At 45.8% G+C, this 19,825-nt stretch overlaps 1 protein-coding gene and 1 non-coding gene across 2 annotated transcripts in view; both read right to left on the bottom strand.

Moving 5' to 3' along the window:
• The window catches only part of CD2AP (CD2 associated protein), a 160,809-nt gene that overhangs the window by 70,622 nt on the left and 70,362 nt on the right, over nt 1-19,825 (bottom strand). The gene's annotated exons all lie outside the window — the stretch shown is intronic.
• LOC132589285 (U6 spliceosomal RNA) lies at nt 5,270-5,379 on the bottom strand. The gene has a single exon (XR_009556573.1). It is a non-coding gene; the product is annotated as a U6 spliceosomal RNA (small nuclear RNA).

Here is a 19,825-nt window from a genome sequence, read left to right as displayed (position 1 = left end):
CTGCTCCATATTTTTACCCAACCCCCTCTTGAAGCTGGCTATGCTTGTAGCCGCCACCACCTCCTGTGGCAGTGAATTCCACACGTTAATCACCCTTTGGGTGAAGGACTTCCTTTTATCCCTTCCAACCCGACTGCTCAGAAATTTCATTGAATGCCCACGAGTCCTTGTATTGTGAGAAAGGGAGAAAAGGACTTCTTTCTCTACTTTCTCCATCCCATGCATAATCTTGTAAACCTCTATCATGTCACCCCGCAGTTGATATCTCTCCAAGCTAAAGAGCTCCAAGCGTTTCAACCTTTCTTCATAGGGAAAGTGTTCCAAACCTTTAATCATTCCAGTTGCCCTTTTCTGGACTTTTTCCAAAGCTATAATATCCTTTTTGAGGTGCGGTGACCAGAACTGTACACGACTGCCTACCAAGGGCTTCTCTTGGAGAAGAAAGTAGTTCTTCTCTGTGAATTTTCCACCTGGTGCTCAATTTGCATAGACTCATCTTCTTAGGTACATATTGTGGTAGGGTGATATACCTCTTATTAAGAGCTGCTGAAGTCATAAAATAGCAAGACAGCTCTTGATTTCCCAATAACGAATCTTGCAGGATGTTCAGTTTTTAAAAGGGGGAAATGGGGCGAAATTAGAAAGATTCATTTGAAGACACAGCAGGGGAAGTCCGAAGGCAGAGGTGTCAAACATGCAGCCCAGGGGCCAAATGAGGCCCCCAGGGGGCTCCTATCAGGCCCCCGAGCAACTGGCTGTCACCTGCTTCCTTCTCCCTCTCTCTTGCTTCCTTCTCCATCACAGCTTGCTTTGCCAGGCCTGCTCAGCTGCACAGGAGCTACGGGGGAGGGGCAGAGCTTGCTTTGCCAAGCTCTGTCAATCACACAGCAGAGCTACTGAGCCAAGCCTCTCTTCCTTCTATTGGCTGAGGCTCCTCCCTATCCTTGTCCCCTGGGGGAAGGAAGGAAGGAGCCAGAGCTTCCTTTGCCCAGTTCCCCGGATCCCATCGGAGAAATACAAAGAAAGCATCCTTAAGACTACTGAGTGCTAACTTTTAAGCATGTTATATATGTGTGTGTGTGTATGTTTGTGTTCTTTATAAAATTTACACCTCCGCGACCTAATCTTAAATAGGTACACACATGGCCCAGCCCGACAAGGTCTCCTTTATGCAGATCCGGTCCCTATAATAAATGAGTTCGACACCCCCATCCTAAGGTTTCAAACCAGCAGAAGTCTTAAAATAATATACAGGTGAGGCAGACTTCATTAGATTAGACGGTGCAGAACAAATTTCACATTACGTCAAACCAACTACTCAGACCAAGAAAGCAGGGAGCGGGGAGAGAAAGGCAATTTCCCTTTGAGTGCATCGAAGCCCCTAATTTCCCAGGCAGCCATCAGAAAACGTGTGTTCCTTTTTTTTAACCCATCTCAATTTTTATTAGTAACATATGGTAGTAGAACTATATCTACAACTTATAAAAAGCTTAAGATAAAAAAAAAAACATCATTCTACCCCACATCTTACTTTTCTCCCACCCCTCCCCCCAATAATTGACCCCCGCCAGTGTTATTTTTTTTTTTTAAAAAAAAACAGATATTAAAGGTACCTTTAACTATCAAGAAAAAACAAAAATTGATTAAGAAAAAGATCCCCCCTTCAAAAGTTATATTCTTGTCTTAAAGGTCTTAATCTTCAAAAATTGTCCAATGTCCTTTTATTTTCCACTCTTTTTCTACATATCTTCTGAATTTCTTCCACTCCCGATTAAAAGAAAACGTGTGTTCCTTGAAAGGCAGAGAGCAAAAAGTGAAACGGAACAGTCTTCTTTATCATCAAAGCTGGAGGTTGATTTTAGATGATGCACTAGGTCAACTGTCAACAGAAGTAAAACTGGGTAAAGGGCCAACACAACTATGCACTTCAGATAAATTTGTGTGTGTGTGTGTGTGCTTATGAGTGTTATGTGACACCAAGTTGTTTCGGATTTATGAAGACTCTGTGAATTAACATCCTCCAAAATGTCCTATTATTAACAGCCCTGCTCAGGTCTTATAGACTGAAGGCAGTGGCTTCAACCTCATGTTGGGTCTTCTCCAGGGGTGGAATTCTATCAGGAGCTCCTTTGCATATTAGGCCACACATGCCTGATGTAGCCAATCCTCCAAGAGCTTACAAGGCTCTTTTTTTGTAAACTCTTGGAGGATTGGCTACATCAGGGGTGTGCGGCCTAATATGCAAAGGAGCTCCTGCTAGTATTCCACCCCTGGGTCTTCCTCTTTTCCTGTGCCTTCAATGTTTCCCAGTATCATTGTCTTCTCCAGTGAGTCTTGCTTTCTCATAATGTGACCAAAAGTACAATGGTGCCAGTTTAACATCTAGGGAGGGTCTAACTTCTAGGCTTGATTTGATCTGAAACCCACTGAGTTGTCTTTTTGGCAGTCCACCATGCCCATAACACTCTCTTTCAGGGCCACGATTCAAATGAATCAAATGTAGCCCCTCAAGAAAAGGACTACAACTGGAAGAAAATGACCTTATGACGAGCTAACAGGAAACTGCTGAGGTGAGATGCCTGCCCTCCAGTCACCAGGTAATATTACCCAGTTTGGCTTCTAACAAGCTGAAATATATTAAGTGCTATCAAACTATAAAAAAGAGTCACAACAACAAGAAAAGCGCAGCCAAACTAACTGTTAGTCCGAATTTGCACAGGGTTCAACTACTTGTTTTTGTTGTTGTCGCCAGGGGTGGGATTCTAGCAGGAGCTCCTTTGCATATGAGGCCACACACCTTGGTGTTCCTTGGAAGACTTCATCCAACCTTGGTGACCTTGGTGTTCCTTGGAAGTCTCCCATCCAACCTTGGTGTTCCTTGGAAGTCTCCCATCCAACCTTGGTGACCTTGGTGTTCCTTGGAAGTCTCCCATCCAACCTTGGTGTTCCTTGGAAGTCTCCCATCCAACCTTGGTGTTCCTTGGAAGTCTCCCATCCAACCTTGGTGACCTTGGTGTTCCTTGGAAGTCTCCCATCCAACCTTGGTGTTCCTTGGAAGTCTCCCATCCAACCTTGGTGACCTTGGTGTTCCTTGGAAGTCTCCCATCCAACCTTGGTGTTCCTTGGAAGTCTCCCATCCAACCTTGGTGACCTTGGTGTTCCTTGGAAGACTCCCATCCAACCTTGGTGTTCCTTGGAAGTCTCCCATCCAACCTTGGTGTTCCTTGGAAAACTCCCATCCAACCTTGGTGACCTTGGTGTTCCTTGGAAGTCTCCCATCCAACCTTGGTGTTCCTTGGAAGTCTCCCATCCAACCTTGGTGACCTTGGTGTTCCTTGGAAGTCTCCCATCCAACCTTGGTGTTCCTTGGAAGTCTCCCATCCAACCTTGGTGACCTTGGTGTTCCTTGGAAGTCTCCCATCCAAATATTAGCCAGGGCCGACCCTGCTTCATATCTGAGACGTGACGAGATCAGGCCAGCCCGGGTCATCCAAGTGAGGGCTCCAACATTTTGTTGTAGATGAAAATCGAAGCACTTGGCGGCTCATCCGACGATACTGCCTTCAGAATCACTGGATACTGAGAGCTAGTATGGTGTAGTGGTTAAGAGTTGCGGACTCTAATTCGGAGAACCAGGTTTGATTCCCCGCTTCTCCTCCACATGCAGCCAGCTGGGTGACCTTCAGCCAGTCCCTCAGAACTCTCTCAGCCCCACCTGCCTCACAAAGCACCTGTTGGGGGGAGAGGAAGGGAAGGTGACTGTAAACTGTTTTGAGGCAAGGCAGACAAGAGCAGCAGCTCCATGGCGCAGAGTTGGTAAAGCTGCAGTACTGCAGTCCAAGCTCTCTGCTCGCGACCTGAGTTCAATCCCGGCGGAAGCTGGGTTCAGGTAGCTGGCTCAAGGTTGACTCAACCTTCCACCCTTCTGAGCTCGGTAAAATGAGTCCCCAGCTTGCTGCGGGAAAGCGTACATGACTGGGGAAGGCAATGGCAAACCACCATGTAAAAAAGTCTGCCGTGAAAACATCCTGATGCGACGTAACCCAGGAGTTGGAAACGACTGGTGCTTGCACAAGGGACTACCTGTACCTTTAGAGAAGAGCAGGCTATAAAAACCAGCCCTTCTCTTCTTCATACATGTTAAGATCAACTCAAAGACGATCTGACAGGCGGCTTCTTTGACGATCTGGTCAAGGTATTGTGTGTCACTACTGTGAAGAAAAATACTGATGGAAAAGCCAAGCAATTTCAGAAGCTAACCTTAACAGTAGCAGTTTTTTCCAACGCTGTGCTCATACTGAAATTCAAGCCAAATCCCCTCCTAATGTGTTCTCTAATTGCAATGGCATTTTAATTTATCACAGCGAGGAAATATAGGTTATTTTCACGTTTTATTAAAAATGTTATGTTCTTTGATGCTTATTTAAGACAATACCCAACAACACCTCTTACCTAGAATTCCTATTTGAGAGCATATCATGTCAGGCCGCAAACCTTCAAGAGTTTTCCATTGTATTGAAAAATGCAGTCATTAATGTTATATAGCCATGACAACCAAACTCAAACCGTAGCTTTCAAACATCCTTCTCAAAAGGCATGCGCATAGGAAGACCCGCAGGCTGTTAGCAAGGGAAATATAAATTTCTCTTTGGCCTTCTTTTCTCCTGTGACAAGATTTTACACCACTCCACACCCAACAGCTGTAGACTTTTGCTTTCTCTTCTCCCCTTCAGAACAGAAGGGGAAAGGTATATCTCCCCCACTCCCATTAAAAATTTTCGTCATAAAATATGCAGTTACACAAGCTAGCAATGGGAACATTTTTTGCACCCGTACAGTGCTTTTTTTGGGGGTGGGAAAAATAGTTACAGAAATCTGAAGTCAGTCACACCTTGCATATGGTCCAGACAGGAGATAATTAAACCTGGAAAGTACCAGGTCTCCCAACCTTGGACTATAGAGGTTCTGCATGGCAAAATTTCAAACCTCCTTTAAAAGAGCCCAGAGTTTCCTTCATTGAACAATTACAGGGGTGGAATTCTAGCAGGAGCTCCTTTGCATATTAGGCCACAGACCCGATGTAGTCTATCCTCCAAGAGCTTACAAAAAAGAGCCTTGTGAGCTCTTAAGAGGATGGGCTACATCAGAGGGGTGTGGCCTAATATGCAAAGGAGCTCCTGCTAGAATTCCACTCCTGAACAATGATAACAGCACATACATCTTGTAAATAGTATTTTAAAAATATTTTCAGAGAGGGCACATCCTTTTTAAGATGCTGGATGGAATGCTTCACGAATTTGTCATCCTTGTGCAGGGGCCGTGCTAGTCTTCTCTGCATCATTCCAGTTTTAATATATGTGCTGCCGTTGCGAGGTATACATCAAAGACATGGAATGATATTGCACCATTTTTCTGTTTTAGATTCCCCGTTCCAGCACCGAACTTTTATTCTGGCTTGCCTAAATGCCTTTCCATCGATAGTTCTCTTTGGCAGATTTGGCAGTTCTCTTTGGCAGATTCCATCGATAGTTCTCTTTGGCAGACTTAGGCAAACACCTCCTCAAAACAGGCCACTCCCATGCAAATTCGGCATTCTTGATTCGTTATCTCATATTATTTTAGAGTGCCCATTCCTTGCCTTACAACGCAAACAATTTTTGGCTGGATAACTCCAAGCGCAGTGTTTTCACCAAAGAAAAAACTTTAGTTTACCTTTTAGAAGATGTTAACCCTCAAATGACTACATGCGTTGCGACATTTTTAGCAGAAGCTTACAAAATTAAGTCTAAGCACACCACTGTACCTTAATCGTTGGGCGTGTAGTCATTCTTCACTTATATCGCTGGTTTAACTGACTGTTTTATGCACCTGTTTTTTTATCATTTATCAGGCCTCTGTTATCTATTGTTGATTGTAAATCACCACTACTTTTATGCTAATAAAGGTATGAAACTAAAACTGGAAACTGAAGATGCTGGATTGCAAATGCTAGCTTTGGGGATTCATACATCCAGTTCTCTTTCCTGCAGAGAGCCAAGATTTTCAGACAGGAGCCCGTCAATGGAGTTCTGAGGTGGTTTTATTTTTATTTTATTCAATTTATATCCTGCCCTCCCCCAAAAGCAGACTCGGGGTGGTTTACACAGTCACGTAAATACATGGAACATAAAATCACATAAAAATATTAAAAAGATACAGAAAACATAAAACCGTTTCAGGTGCTATAATGATCTTTAAATTTTCTTTTTGTTATTCCGGTTGGATGTTCTACAGGAAGATCGATCTTAGGTTCATATTCAAGGCGTCCCAGTTGTTTCGGAGTCTGTTGCAGTATGTGATCTTAGTCTACAAATGCCTGGCGGAAGAGCTCTGTCTTACAGGGCCTGCAGAACTGTGAGAGTTCTTGCAGGGCCCTAACCTCTTCAAGGAGCTAGTTCCACCAGCTTGGGGCTGCCACAGAGAAGGCCCTGACTGTAGCTGTCATGAGCCTGGCCTCTTTAAGGCTGGGGATTGAGAGTAGATTTTGTGATCCTGACTGAATAGGGCTTTAAAGGTAAGAACCAGCACCTTGAGTTTGCCACCCATGCAACAGAACAGATTACAAAACAACTCAAATGCAATGATTTTCATCTTTGTTGGGATCTTCCCACCTTTGCCTAGCAGTATAGAGGGTGTTTTTTTAAAAAAAAATTAGTAAATTATGTCCTAATTTTCTCTGCCAACACTTTTTTTTTTTTGGGGGGGGGGGGTAGCGGCAGGAAAATAAAAGCCGGAATAACCTGTATACTTTTGAGAGGGAATTACCACAACCTCTTCTAATTAGTGCTTTCCCCTGGAACTTCTTTTAAAACTCCTGAACCAGCCATCTAGGAAGATCAATTTCACCTGCACATGGGGCTTGCAGAAAGCGGCTTATTTGTGAAGACAGCTACAACGGTGGGATTGACAAACACTCGCTGCGTTCTGTCTTCAAAGAATGATAGCTAAGCCCTGTTGCTTTTATTTCCAAAGCAATCAAGCCAGAAGGGAATTTAGTCAAAGCACTGTTCACACAAAGCAAGAATGCACTGTTGTGGAAACATGCCACGGCTAGCGCAGGTGATATATCAAAGATACCTGCACTGGCTATTCTTTATATGCAGAACAGTTTACGTCCAGCTTTTACCCATCTTGTTTTTACCCCAAGGAGCTCATGGCAGAGTCCACGGTTCTCCCTGCCACCGTTTCACCTTCACTGTAACCCTGCGAGGCAGGTCAGGCTAAGAGAACATAACTGAGCCAAAGTCACCAAGTGAGTTTAAGTGAGTGGTGATTTGAACTCAGGTCTCTTTGGTTTTTGGTGCTGGAGAAGAATTTTGAGAGTCCCTTGGACTGCAAGAAGATCCAATCAGTCAGTCCTAAGGGAAATCAACCCTGACTGTTCCCTGGAAGGTCAGATGCTGAAGCTGAAGCTCCAATACTTTGGCCACCCAATGAGAAGGCAGCGCTCCCTGGAGAAGACCCTGATGGTGGGAAAGACAGAAGGCAAAAGAAGAAGGGGACGGCAAAAGATGAGATGGCTGGACAGCGTTACTGATATAACTAACACGAATTTCAGCAGACTTCAGAGGATGGTGGAAGACAGGAGGGCCTGGCATGACTTTGTCCATGGGGTCGAAAAGAGTTGGACTCGACTGTGTGACTGAACAACAACTCTTCGGTCCCAGTCTGACACTCTAAATGCTACTACTTCACACTGACTCTAACTTTGAAAATTATCATCTCACTGTGTTCTTCTCCTTACAGGCCATTACAGAAACAACACATTCTCCCGGTGCACAAGGTAGAAGAGGAGATGATATTGGATTTAAACCTCACCCTTCACCTGGGAATCTCAGTGCAGCTTACAATCTCCTTTCCCTTCCCCTCCCCACAACAGACATCCTGTGAGGCAACGTGGGGCAGAGAGGGCTCTTGAGCGAACTGCTCTGAGAGATCGGGGACCAGCCCAAGGTCACCTAGCTGGCTGCATTTTTATTTTTTTTTTATTTATTTAGGATTTGTATCCCGCCCTTCCCACAAGTGGCTCAGGGCGGCATGTGGAGGAGCAGGGAATCGAACCCGGTTCTTCCAATCCACACACTTAACCACTACACCAAACTGGCTCTCAGAGAGGCAATCTCTGACAAGCCTTGCCATTGCGAAGAATGAAGTACTGTCAAGAAAGCAAAGACGATGACAACCACAGCAGTACCACAGAGAAAAGTGTGAAAGAAAACAAGAATAAACCGACATATTTGTTTATATACAAGTAGCAAGAGCTGTACTTGCAATATTGCTGCCAAATGAAGCTTTTATGAAGCTCTCATCGGATGCTTCGAGCTGGCATAACTCATTCTTGCAATTAAAGTTTTGCTTAATTATCATTGCCAGAATGCAGCGACAGGAAAATATTTTTGGCTGTAACAGAATATCCATTCATTTGGCAAAGGCAGCTATTCCGATCTGCTGGAGCAGCATTACTCTGAGTGAAATAACAGGCTTTTTAGAGCGGTAAACCCAAAGTCTTGCAAGGTTTTGATATTATGCCCTAAAGCAGGGGTGCCCAAATTTGCTTCACGTAAGAGCCACACAGAATAAACGTCAGATGTTTGAGAGCTGCGAGACGTTAATGTCAGATCTTTGAGAGAGACAGAACAGGAAGGAAGGAAGGAAAGCAAATAGATGGGAAAGGAGGAAGAGGTGGAAACAAAGCCACTTGAATGTTAAATGTATTCTCCCAGCCACCAGCTGGCTTAGCTTGGAGAAGTGATTTAAAGAGAGAAACGCCTTCTTCCAAGCCAGCCCAGTGGGGTGGTGGGGGCTTCGAGAGCCACACAATGTGTGTGAAAGAGCCACATGTAGAGTAACGTGCCTGTCATGTGGAGGCAGGAGAAAGTCCCAACAGGAGATAGATTAACTCAAGAAAGGAAGTCATGACTTTCCGTTTGCAAGGCTGTTGGTGACAGAACACGTTGGAGGTCCCTGATCCACAGGGTCACCATTAGCTGGAAGCAGCTCATAGGCACCCAACACAAATCCTGTGTACTTGACTGCAATAGTGTTTAGTTACTAAAAGGAGATTGTGACCATTCTGAGACTCTGAGATTCAGAGTATAGGGCGGGATATAAATCCAATATCTTCTTATCTTCTTCTTAGAATATAGATAAAGGCTTTAATAGGATGCCATACCGAACCTTCAAATAGTCATGATATGTTACATTATACACACACACACATCCATCTACCTACTTATCTACCAACCAGTGTTCCCTCTAAGCTGAGTTAGCGTGAGCTAGCTCACAGATGTTTAGTGTCCAGCTCACACATTTTTGTCTTAGCTCAGGAAATATGGCCCCAGAGCACAATACTTTATGCAGTAGCTCCTAACTTTAAGGCCAGTAGCTCACCATTTTAATACCAGTAGCTCACAAAGTAGAATTTTTGCTCACAAGACTCTGCAGCTTAGAGGGAACATTGCTACCAACCATATATATATGGAGACCCAGGGCGCAGAGTGGTAAGCTGCAGTACTGCAGTCCAAGCTCACAATCTGAGCTCAATCCCGGCAGAAGCCGGGTTCAGGTAGCTGGCTCCAGGTTGACTCAGCTTTCCATCCTTCCGAGGTCAGTAAAATGAGTCCCCAGCTTGCTGGGGGTAAAGCGTAGATGACTGGGGAAGGCAATGGCAAACCACCCTGTAAAAAGATTGCCAAGAAAACGTCATGACGTGACGTCACCCCATGGGTCGGTAATGACTCAGCGCTTGCACAGGGGTCTCCCTTTATCTTTATAGCTGATCAGTCTTGATACACGCACACACACTCATGAAATACTCTGATGTTACTATGCTAATATATCAAGTCATGACATGTATTTGCTAAACTCTTCTTCTTACAGGTTTGTACATGGACTAAGAAATATCTTTAGTATTCGTATTAGTAACACTGCCCATATACTATGTATTTGGGTAATATAACAAAGCCTACTTAATATATGTTTATCCTATTTTCCCCACTCCCCTTTTTTTCCCTTCTGTACCTCTATTGAAAATGTACAATAATGATGTAGTAGGTTTCTAAGGTACTAAACGTAAAGGTAGTCCCCTGTGCAAGCAACCAGTCGTTTCCGACTCTGGGGTGACATTGCTTTCACAACGTTTTCACAGCAGGCTTTTTACGGGGTAGTTTGCCATCGCCTTCCCCAGTCCTCTACACTTTCCCCCCAGCAAGCTGGGTCCTCATTTTACCGACCTTGGAAGGACGGAAGGCTGAGTCAACCTGGAGCAGGCTAGCTGAACCCAGCTTCCGCCGGGATCGAACTCAGGTCATGAGCAGAGGTTAGGACTGCAGCTTTACTACTCTGCGCCACGGGGCTCTTTCTAAGGTACTACCGGACTCAAATCTCGCTCTCCGTGTTTTCAGATGCCAGAAGTGGGAAAGTTTCCTAAGCCTAAGACAATCAAGCAAAAAAGTAAAGCAACAAACCCTGTACTTATGGTGTTATCATGCACCTATGTGCTAGAGTTACATGACCCGCATGTCTTCAACTTGAAGCTTCCATTACTATCGTCTGATTAAGCTCCGATAGGCCAAAAATAATCTGAGTAACAACGTTTGACTATGAGTCACCTTAGAGATGCCTCCCTACGTTGTTCTGCAACGGTGGTGGAAAGTGCCGTCAAGTTGCAAGCTGAGGTTTTCCACACCTATTTGCCTGGACCCTTTTTTGGAGATGCCAGGGATTGAACCTGGGACCTTCTGCTTCCCAAACAGATGCTCTACCACTAAGCCACCGTCCCTCCCCCATCTCGTGGTTACCCCCACGAGGTTTTTAAGGCTTGCCACGGCCCCCACGAGGTTTTTAAGGTTTGCCATGGCCTGATCCTGTGTCGCAACCTGGACATCCTTGGTGGTCTCCCATCTAAGTACTAATCAAGGCCAACCTTGCTTAGTTTCTGAGATTTCATGAGATCGGGCTAGCCTAAGCCATTCGGGTCAGGTCTATTCGTAGAATTGGAGCTGGAATCATCTAGTCCTGGGTCATCTAGTCCAGTGGTCTCCAACCCCAGGCTGTGGATGAGTACCGGTCTGTGGCCTGTTAGCAACCAGGCTGTGAGTTGTATAATTATTTCATTATATATTACAATGTAGTAATAATAATAATAATAAGATGACAACATTGGATTTATATCCTGCCCTCCGCTCCGAATTTCAGAGTGGCTCACAATCTCCTTTATCTTCCTCCCCCCCACAACAGACACCCTGTGAGGTGGGTGGAGCTGAGAGAGCTCTTCCAGAAGCTGCCTTTTCAAGGACAACTCTGCGAGAGCTATGGCTGACCCAAGGCCACTGCAGCAGCTGCAAGTGGAGGAGTGGAATTCACTGGAATTAACATGTGGAATTCACTGCCACAGGAGGTGGTGGCGGCTACAAGCACAGCCAACTTCAAGAGGGGACTGGATAAAAATATGGAGCAGAGGTTCATCAATGGCTATTAGCCACAGTGTGTGTGTGTGTATATATATATAAATATTGATCACTGTGTGACAGAGTGTTGGACTGGATGGGCCATTGGCCTGATCCAACATGGCTTCTCTTATGTTCTTATGTAGAGGAAAATCAAACCCGGTTCCCCCAGATAAGAGTCCACATACTTAACCACCACACCAAAATAAAGTGCACAATGATATCATTCCAAAACAATCGCCCCCCCCCCCAAGTTGTCTTCCACCAAACTGGTCCCTAGTGCCAAAAATGGTTGGGGACCGCTGATCTAGTCAAACCCAAGGAAAAACACACAGACCGTGTGAACTTCCTGAATGAAGGCACAAAACCTTTACTGTGCCGCCAGAAACACCATTTCCCAGTGTTTAAATTCCCGCAATGTGTATCCCAAAACATGCAGGAGACGCCTGCTGGGGAGATGGTGCCAGTTGGGGTCGCTTCACAGATGCCCACTTTTTGTTAGGGATGCATATTAGCCTTGCGCAGGTACTGGGCGAATACTGCAGTACAGCCCCACCAAAGACGTAGGACTTGTTATTCAGCGCAGCATACAACAGAAGCTTTCTATGCCCATCCAGATTTTCCCCTCTGCTTTTGGAAACGTACTTGAGAAGTCGAAGGCTTTCAGGGCCGGAGTCCATTGGTTGTCGTAGATTTTCCAGGCTGTGTTGCCGTGGTGTTGGCAGTTTGGTGTAGTGGTTAAGTGCGTGGACTCTTATCTGGGAGAACCAGGTTTGATTCCCCACTCCTCCACATGCAGCTGCTGGAATGGCCTTGGGTCAGCCATAGCTCTGGCAGAGGTTGTCCTTGAAAGGGTAGCTTCTGGAAGAGCTCTCTCAGCCCCACCCACCTCACAGGGTGTCTGTTGTGGGGGAGGAAGGTAAAGGAGATTGTGAGCCGCTCTGAGACTCTTCGGAGTGGAGGGCGGGATATAAATCCAATATCTTCTTCATCATCTGCCGGAATGGCCTTGGGTCAGCCATTGCTCTGGCAGAGGTTGTCCTTGAAAGGGCAGCTTCTGGAAGAGCTCTCTCAGCCCCACCCACCTCACAGGGTGTCTGTTGTGGGGGAGGAAGGTAAAGGAGATTGTGAGCCGCTCTGAGACTCTTCGGAGTGGAGGGCGGGATATAAATCCAATATCTTCTTCATCATCTGCTGGAATGGCCTTGGGTCAGCCATTGCTCTTGCAGAGCTGTCCTTGAAAGGGAAGCTGCTGTGAGAGCCCTCTCAGCCCCACCCACCTCACAGGGTGTCTGTTGTGGGGGAGGAAGATAAAGGAGATTGGGAGCCGCTCTGAAACTCTGAGTGGAGGGTGGGATATAAATCCAACAACATCATTGTGAGACCTGACGTTTCACCAGTAACTGTGACTGGCATCCTCAGCTGTATAACCAGAAAACTGGAGTTCTCTCTGAATCAAATATGACCCAACGAATGGCTTAAGGGCTTAGGCTAGCCTAATCCCATTAAATCTTGAAAGCTAAGCAAGATCAGCCTTGATTAGTAAATCTGACCCAGAGAGAACTCCAGTTTTCTGGGTTACACTTCTGAGGATGCCAGTCACAGTTACTGGTGAAACGTCAGGTCTCACAATGCCAAGACCACGGCCACACAGCCTGGAAAATCTACAACAACCGATACTTGAGAAGCTCACTTGGGTGGCTGAAATGACAGAAACACCAAAAGACACGAAGTCGACACCACCCTCAAACGACAAATACCCTAACATTAATCTTTAAAATATCTGTTGTACCAAATAAAAACTCTGGACGCAAGTCTATGCCCGCCTCTTCCTCCCAAAGCCCCAGTTTGTCTGGCAGTCACTTCGCCACAATGAATATAGGAAAAGATTTTGTCTGGAAATACTGGGATGTGAAATTTCTTGCCTTTTAAGGAAGAACACACGTTTAAGAAACTTTTTTCACAGAAAGCCATTTTTTTTTAAAAAAAAAATACATTTTAGCCAATAAAGTTAATCGTCACTTGCACTGGGGTTGAGAAAAAGACCGGCCGTCGGTGTCCAGTTGCACCGTCATTTTATAAACCAGCCCAAGGAAAAACACACAAGACTGTGCAAACTTCCTGAATAAAGGCACAAGCTTTTGATGCGCCACCAGAAACACCATTTCCAAGTGTTTAAATTTAAATCAGACAGCTTTCCCACATTCACTCAAATTTGGAAAAGTCGGTGTATAACCTTAAAAAAAAAAAGCAGTTCCTAAACTCAAACGTAACAAAACTGAACTACCGTACAACCAAACAGCTGTCCAACTCTGGGAAAGTTCAGACTTCATAAAAAGTGTTAACTTCAGGGCACAGCTTGGCACAAACACATCTGGGGCTCGGTCGCTTTAAAATCAAAATAAGCTTAAGCGATCACTGTTTAACCAAAGTCACACTGCTGCTGCCGGAGATTGTACAAGCGTGCTATATCCACTGCTTTTCAACAAAGAATTAAGTGAACTTACCGAGTCTTCTAAAGACATATTTACTCGAACACACCCAGAGACGCATGAGCGTGTTCATGTGAGTATAGGAAGGAAAGCTCGGAACAAAGACACTGTGGTGAGCAAAGTTCAAGCATTAGTCCAGCAAGCTTCCTGGTTTTGCGCCGTGCTGGCCTTTAGAGGTTGCACCCACCTGAGGGAGCGCACCTCTAAAAGGTTTCCCAAGAGGAACGGCTTGGTACGGCTCCATGTCACCAGCCCTCCTTAACAGCTATATTTTATGCATGGCAACTGCTAATTAAATCACGTCATTACTCCTCCCAAAAGGGCAGCTGCCCTGAAAAAGACAAACTAGTTCTATACGATGAATATTCAATCACTCCAGTCACTAATATCAACGGTATTAAAGCTGGGGCTTTAAATTTAGTATTTAATTTAGTATTTAATATCTGGACAACAGGTCAGTTCAGGTTGTTACATGCCACAAATCTAAAAACTGTATTTTAAAGCTACTGGCAGAGAGTGAAGCAGGAATGTTTATTTGGTTTATAAATAACTAAAGACAGTATCTACAGCTGAGGAAGTTCCTTAGTTGTGCATGAGCCTGGGGAGTTTTGTTTTGCTTTCCCTTTATTTATTTTTTTCTTCTAACTGCACTGCGAATGCAGTGAGATTTTTCGGTTCAGAAAAGAGCCCAGGTAGGTTGTGTGTTTGCTTCTTTGTTTTTTGCTTTTCCTTTAATGTTTCTTCGAACTACATTATGAGTGCAGTGGGATTTTTTGGTTTAGGAAAAAGACCGGGTAGTTTTGCTTTGCTTTTCCTTTAATTTTTCTTCTAACTGCCATTGCAAATGCAGTGGGATTTTTCAGTTTAGAAAACAGATGACTAAAAGGGAACATGACAGAGCAGGGATGGCCAAACTCACTTAGCATAGAATAAATGTCAGATGTTTGAGAGCCACAAGACATGAATATCAGATATTTGAGAGCTGCAAGACAGACGGAAGGAAGGAAGGAAGGAAGGAAGGAAGGAAGGAAGGAAGGAAGGAAGGAAGGAAGGAAGGAAGGAAGGAAGGAAGGAAGGAAGGAAGGAAGGAAGGAAGGCAAATAGACGGGGAGGGAGGGGAGGTGGGGGTAGAAAGAAATCAACTTTAACTTTAAATGCATTCTTCAAGCCATCGGCTAACTTGGCTTGCAGAAGTGATTTACAGAGAGAAATGCCTTCTCCAAGCCAGCCAACAGGGAAGTGGGGGTTTCAAGAGCCACACAATACGTGAGAAAGAGCCACATTTGGCTCCCGAGCCGCAGTTTGGCCACCCCTGTGATATAGAGGATTATAAAATTATGCACGGAATACAAAAAGTGAACCGAGATAACTTTGTCTCCCTCTCTCAAAACAGTAGAACTCAAGGGTACCAAACGAAGCCGACAGGCATCAGATTCAGGTCGGATAAAGGGTAAAACTCCTTTATACAAGGAGTGATTACAATGCCAGTTCATATAGTGATAACTACAAGTACAGACAGCTTTATAAGCAAATTAGATTCACACAGGGCAGGTCTTATCGATGGCCAGAAACCATGGAAAAGGTAACCTCCACATTCAGAGGCAGTAAACCTCTAAATCCCAAAGCCAGGAGGCAACATCAGAGGAAAGCCTCAGTTAGGGCTGCCAGTCTCCAGGTGGGGCCTGGAGACCTCCTGCTTTTACAACTGCTCTCCAGCCGGCAGAGACCAGCTTCCCTGGAGAAAACGGCTGCTTTGGAGGGTGGACTCTAAACCCCACCCTCTCTCATATCCACCCCCAAAGTCTCCAGGTATTCTCCAACACAAACCTGGCAAACCCTAGCCCTCTATGCCCTGTTTTGCTGGAGGTTCCCAGAAGAACTGTGGCCACTGTGTAAAACAGGATGCTGGACCAGATGGACCACTGGTCTGATCCAGCAGAGCTCTTCTGATGTTCTTATGAAGGCCTCAGCCTCTCTGCCCTGTGGTTGGCCCTCCAGAGGAATTGGTTGGCCTCTGTATGAGACAGGATGCTGGACCAGATGGATCACTGCTCTGATCAAGCAGGGCTCTTCTGATGTTATAATGAAGGCCTCAGCCTCTCTGCCCTGTTGCTGGCTCTCCAGAGGAGCTGGTTGGCCATTGTGTGATACAGGATGCTGGACTAGATGGAACACTGGTCTGATCCAGCAGGGCTCTTCTGATGTTCTTAGACAGACCTCGGCCTCCTTGCCCTGTTGTTGACCCTCCACAGGAACTGGTTGGCCACTGTGTGAGATAGGATGCTGGGCTAGATGGACCACTGTTCTGATCCAGCAGGGCTCTTCTTACGTTATATTACTTTATTTTCCTATACAAACCTACCCTCTGGAGGCCCTACTTTGGTTGCTCCTGCCATCTGAGGCTAGATGGGAGATGACCCTGAGAAAACACTTTCTTAATCATGGCTAAACGTCGAACTCTCTCTTCAGGGAGATCTGTCTTCCTCTCTGTATTGGTGTCTTGTGCCAGCAGGTGAAAACTTTTTTTGTTTCGTCTTGCATACGCCAGTTACTGACCCTGCTTCTAGCGTTATGGGTTTTCATTTGAAATTTTTAAATTTTAACTGCATTTTTAATTGTTTAAATGCTTCAAAGTTTTTATGGCACCCCGAATGGGTAAAAAGACAGCATACAAAGTGTTAAAGAAATAAATGTGTTATGAGATTAAAGAATCTCAAAAGAAGATGATGATATTGGATTTATAGCCCGTCCTATACTCTGAATCTAAGAGTCTCCGGGTGGTCTCCGGGTGGTCACAATCTTCTTTATCTTCCTCCCCCACAACAGACACCATGTAAGGTGGGTGGGGCTGAGAGAGCTCTCACAGCAGCTGCCCTTTCAGGGACAGCTCATGCAATATCTATGGCTGACCCAGGGCCATTCCAGTAGCTGCAAGTGGAGGAGTGGGGAATCAAACCCGGTTCTGCCAGTTAAGAGTCCACGCGCTTAACCACTACACCAAACTGGCTCTCAAAAGGAGCTCAAACTGGGTTATCAGGTGGTCCAGAGAGTACAGGTGGCAGGGTGGAGAGCAGATGGGCTCCTAACCACACAGCTCTCTGGATCACAGCTTTAAAAAAAAAAAAAAATCTGAAAAGCACTGAAATAAAATGCTGTTCGATGTGTCTCTCAATCTCAACACGAATCTGAACAGCCCCAAGAATATCAGCCCCTCAGAGCACTTCCCACTAAGCAGGCGATGAGCAGGAAAAAGGAAGTTGTCGGCAATCATTCAGCGATTGGACTGCAAGAGATCCACAAACGTACAAACGCACCCTTCTTAGATTTACCACAATCCATGACACAACCCTTAGACCTCTCCCACTAAGCATACAATAAATGACAGCAAAAAAAAAAAAAAAAAAAAACCCACTACCAAGGCCACTGAATTCAGACCATCAATTTCAGGAAATCTTCAAATTAAAGATCAGCTCGCAATAAAAACAGCTGCAGTTCGTTATAAAAGTCCTTAAAGGACATTAAAGACCTGCGGAAAATAAAATTCATCTTCTGCAGCAGCGGTCCCCAAACCGTTTTGGCACCAGGGACCGATTTCGTGGAAGACAATTTTTCCACGAACTGGGGGGGGGGGCAGCATTGGGGGGGGGGGTTGCCACCCCAGGCTGCCCCCTAGCCTACACCCCATTCCTGCTACCCATGAGGATCTTTAAATGGGGAGACTGGGGCTGTTTCTGCCACCTCCCCACTAGGTGGCCAGGTGGCAGAAGGCCAATCTGCCTCCCCCACCCATTTAAAGGCCCCCTCTGATCAACTGTTTAGCGGGGGACTATAAATAAGGGGTAGGATAAGGCCACAGCAGCACCGCCCCTTCTGCCAGCTTGGGACCCAGGCAGATGAAAGAGGTGGTGCGGCCTTGCTCCACGGCCCGGTTGCTAGCAGGCCACGGACTGCTGGTTGGGGACCCCTGTTCTGCAAGACAGGAAAGATGGCGCCTGTGTGGCCTTCACCGAGGAGTTCCATAAGTAGGGGGCGGATCCTAGCCCTACCCAACTCCTTCCCTAACCAACCACCCCACTTTGGCTGCTGAGGCTGGGCATGGGGGGGAGGGGGGATGCTGGAAAACTACCTTGTTTACTTGCAAGGAAGATGACCAGGGATGGGCACAAACTAGTTCAGGAACTGAAGTTGGTGATGAATTCTGGTCGGTGTGTGGTTCGTGAAGTTTACGGCCTTCGAGCCGTTCACGGAGGTTAGTGAACAAATACATTTGCAGACAGACTGTCTCCACTCCTTCTCAATGTTTACCAAACTGCAAAGCAACAGGGAGGTGGAACTTGGGAGCACATGTAGACGAGCATCTGCAGGAAGCCCCTTGTGACTTTGATGTCTCTTGCTTTCACAGGAACTGTCCTATACACTCCTGAACTTGCGCCTGTCAGAACGACCACCTATCGTTTATGGGGTCCAAGTTACGGATTCCCCAAAGAAGTTGCACCCTGTAAAATGCTTTCTGGGGAAATGATCACGTGTAACTTGGGTCCCGTAAGTCCAATCCTCTGGCATCTCTAAGAATTTTTTTTTGGGGGGGGGCATTATTCTAGGAAGCTATAAACCTCACAAACCAAGCTGGTTTGTTTGGCCCCTAAAAGTTGAAAGTTTGTGGTTCGTGAATTGACCATACCATGAACTGAACCACATTTTCCCGGTTTGTGCCCATTCCAAAAGACGACTCATTTCCTAAAAGTACAAAAGATGACTCATTTCCTAAAAGTACTAAAAAGTAACTAATTTGTATGGAAATGTAAGATACTCCCCCACCCCCTTTTATGGTATCTCTTGGGGGGGGGGAAACCTAGCCTTGCATATCACTACATATATTTATTGGGGCTTCTGTGAATTCCCCAGTAAATCAGTTGCTTTCAGTCAAATACTCTGTATTTGACTGGCTCAGGCTGAGCGGGCTGAAGTTGAATCCGGCGAAGACTGAGGTCCTTTGCGTGGGCCGCGGCGGACCGGGAGGGGAGATTACCCTACCGGCTTTTGACGGTGCGCCACTGGTACCAGTGCGCAAAGTCAAAAGCCTGGGAGTGCTACTGGAATCCTCTCTATCAATGGAGGCCCAGATAGCCGCCACTGCTAGATCCGCCTTCTTCCATCTCAAGAGGGCGAGGCAGCTGGCTCCCTTCTTGGAGCGCAGCGACCTAGCAACTGTGATCCACGCAACGGTCACTTCGAGACTAGACTACTGCAATGCCCTCTACATGGGGCTGCCCTTACACCGAACACGGAGACTTCAGGTAGTCCAGAACGCGGCGGCCAGGCTGCTGGAGGGACTACCACGGTGGGAACCTGCGCGGCCTGGGCTGCGGGATCTGCATTGGCTGCCGGTTGTGTACCGTGTTCGCTATAAAGTGCTGGTTATTACCTTTAAAGCCCTATATGGCCGAGGACCTGCCTACCTAAGGGACCGCCTCTCCCCATATGTGCCCCAGAGAGCACTGAGATCTAGCTCTCAGAACTTACTAACAATCCCTGGGCCAAGAGATGCTAGGTTGAAGGCTACTAGGGAGCAGGCCTTCTCAGTGATGGCCCCTCGTTGGTGGAACCACCTTCCAGAGATGGTGCGAGCCCTGCGGGACCTGAACCAATTCCGCAGGGCTTGCAAAACATTTCTTTTCCAGCTTGCTTTCGAGATAGAACCCGATTAATCTGACATGTGGACATCTAGCCATCTTGTGGATATTATGATTACAGTATTTAGCACCCATTTTATACATTTTATCTATTTTAAATAATTTATTATGCAACTGATATATTTAAAATTGTTTACATTGTTTTATATGAATC

This window comes from Heteronotia binoei, chromosome 1, assembly GCF_032191835.1.
Source record: "Heteronotia binoei isolate CCM8104 ecotype False Entrance Well chromosome 1, APGP_CSIRO_Hbin_v1, whole genome shotgun sequence".
Lineage (NCBI taxonomy): Eukaryota > Metazoa > Chordata > Lepidosauria > Squamata > Gekkonidae > Heteronotia > Heteronotia binoei.
The sequence above is the reverse complement of the archived record's forward strand: the minus strand, read 5'-3'. Positions and strand labels throughout refer to the sequence as shown.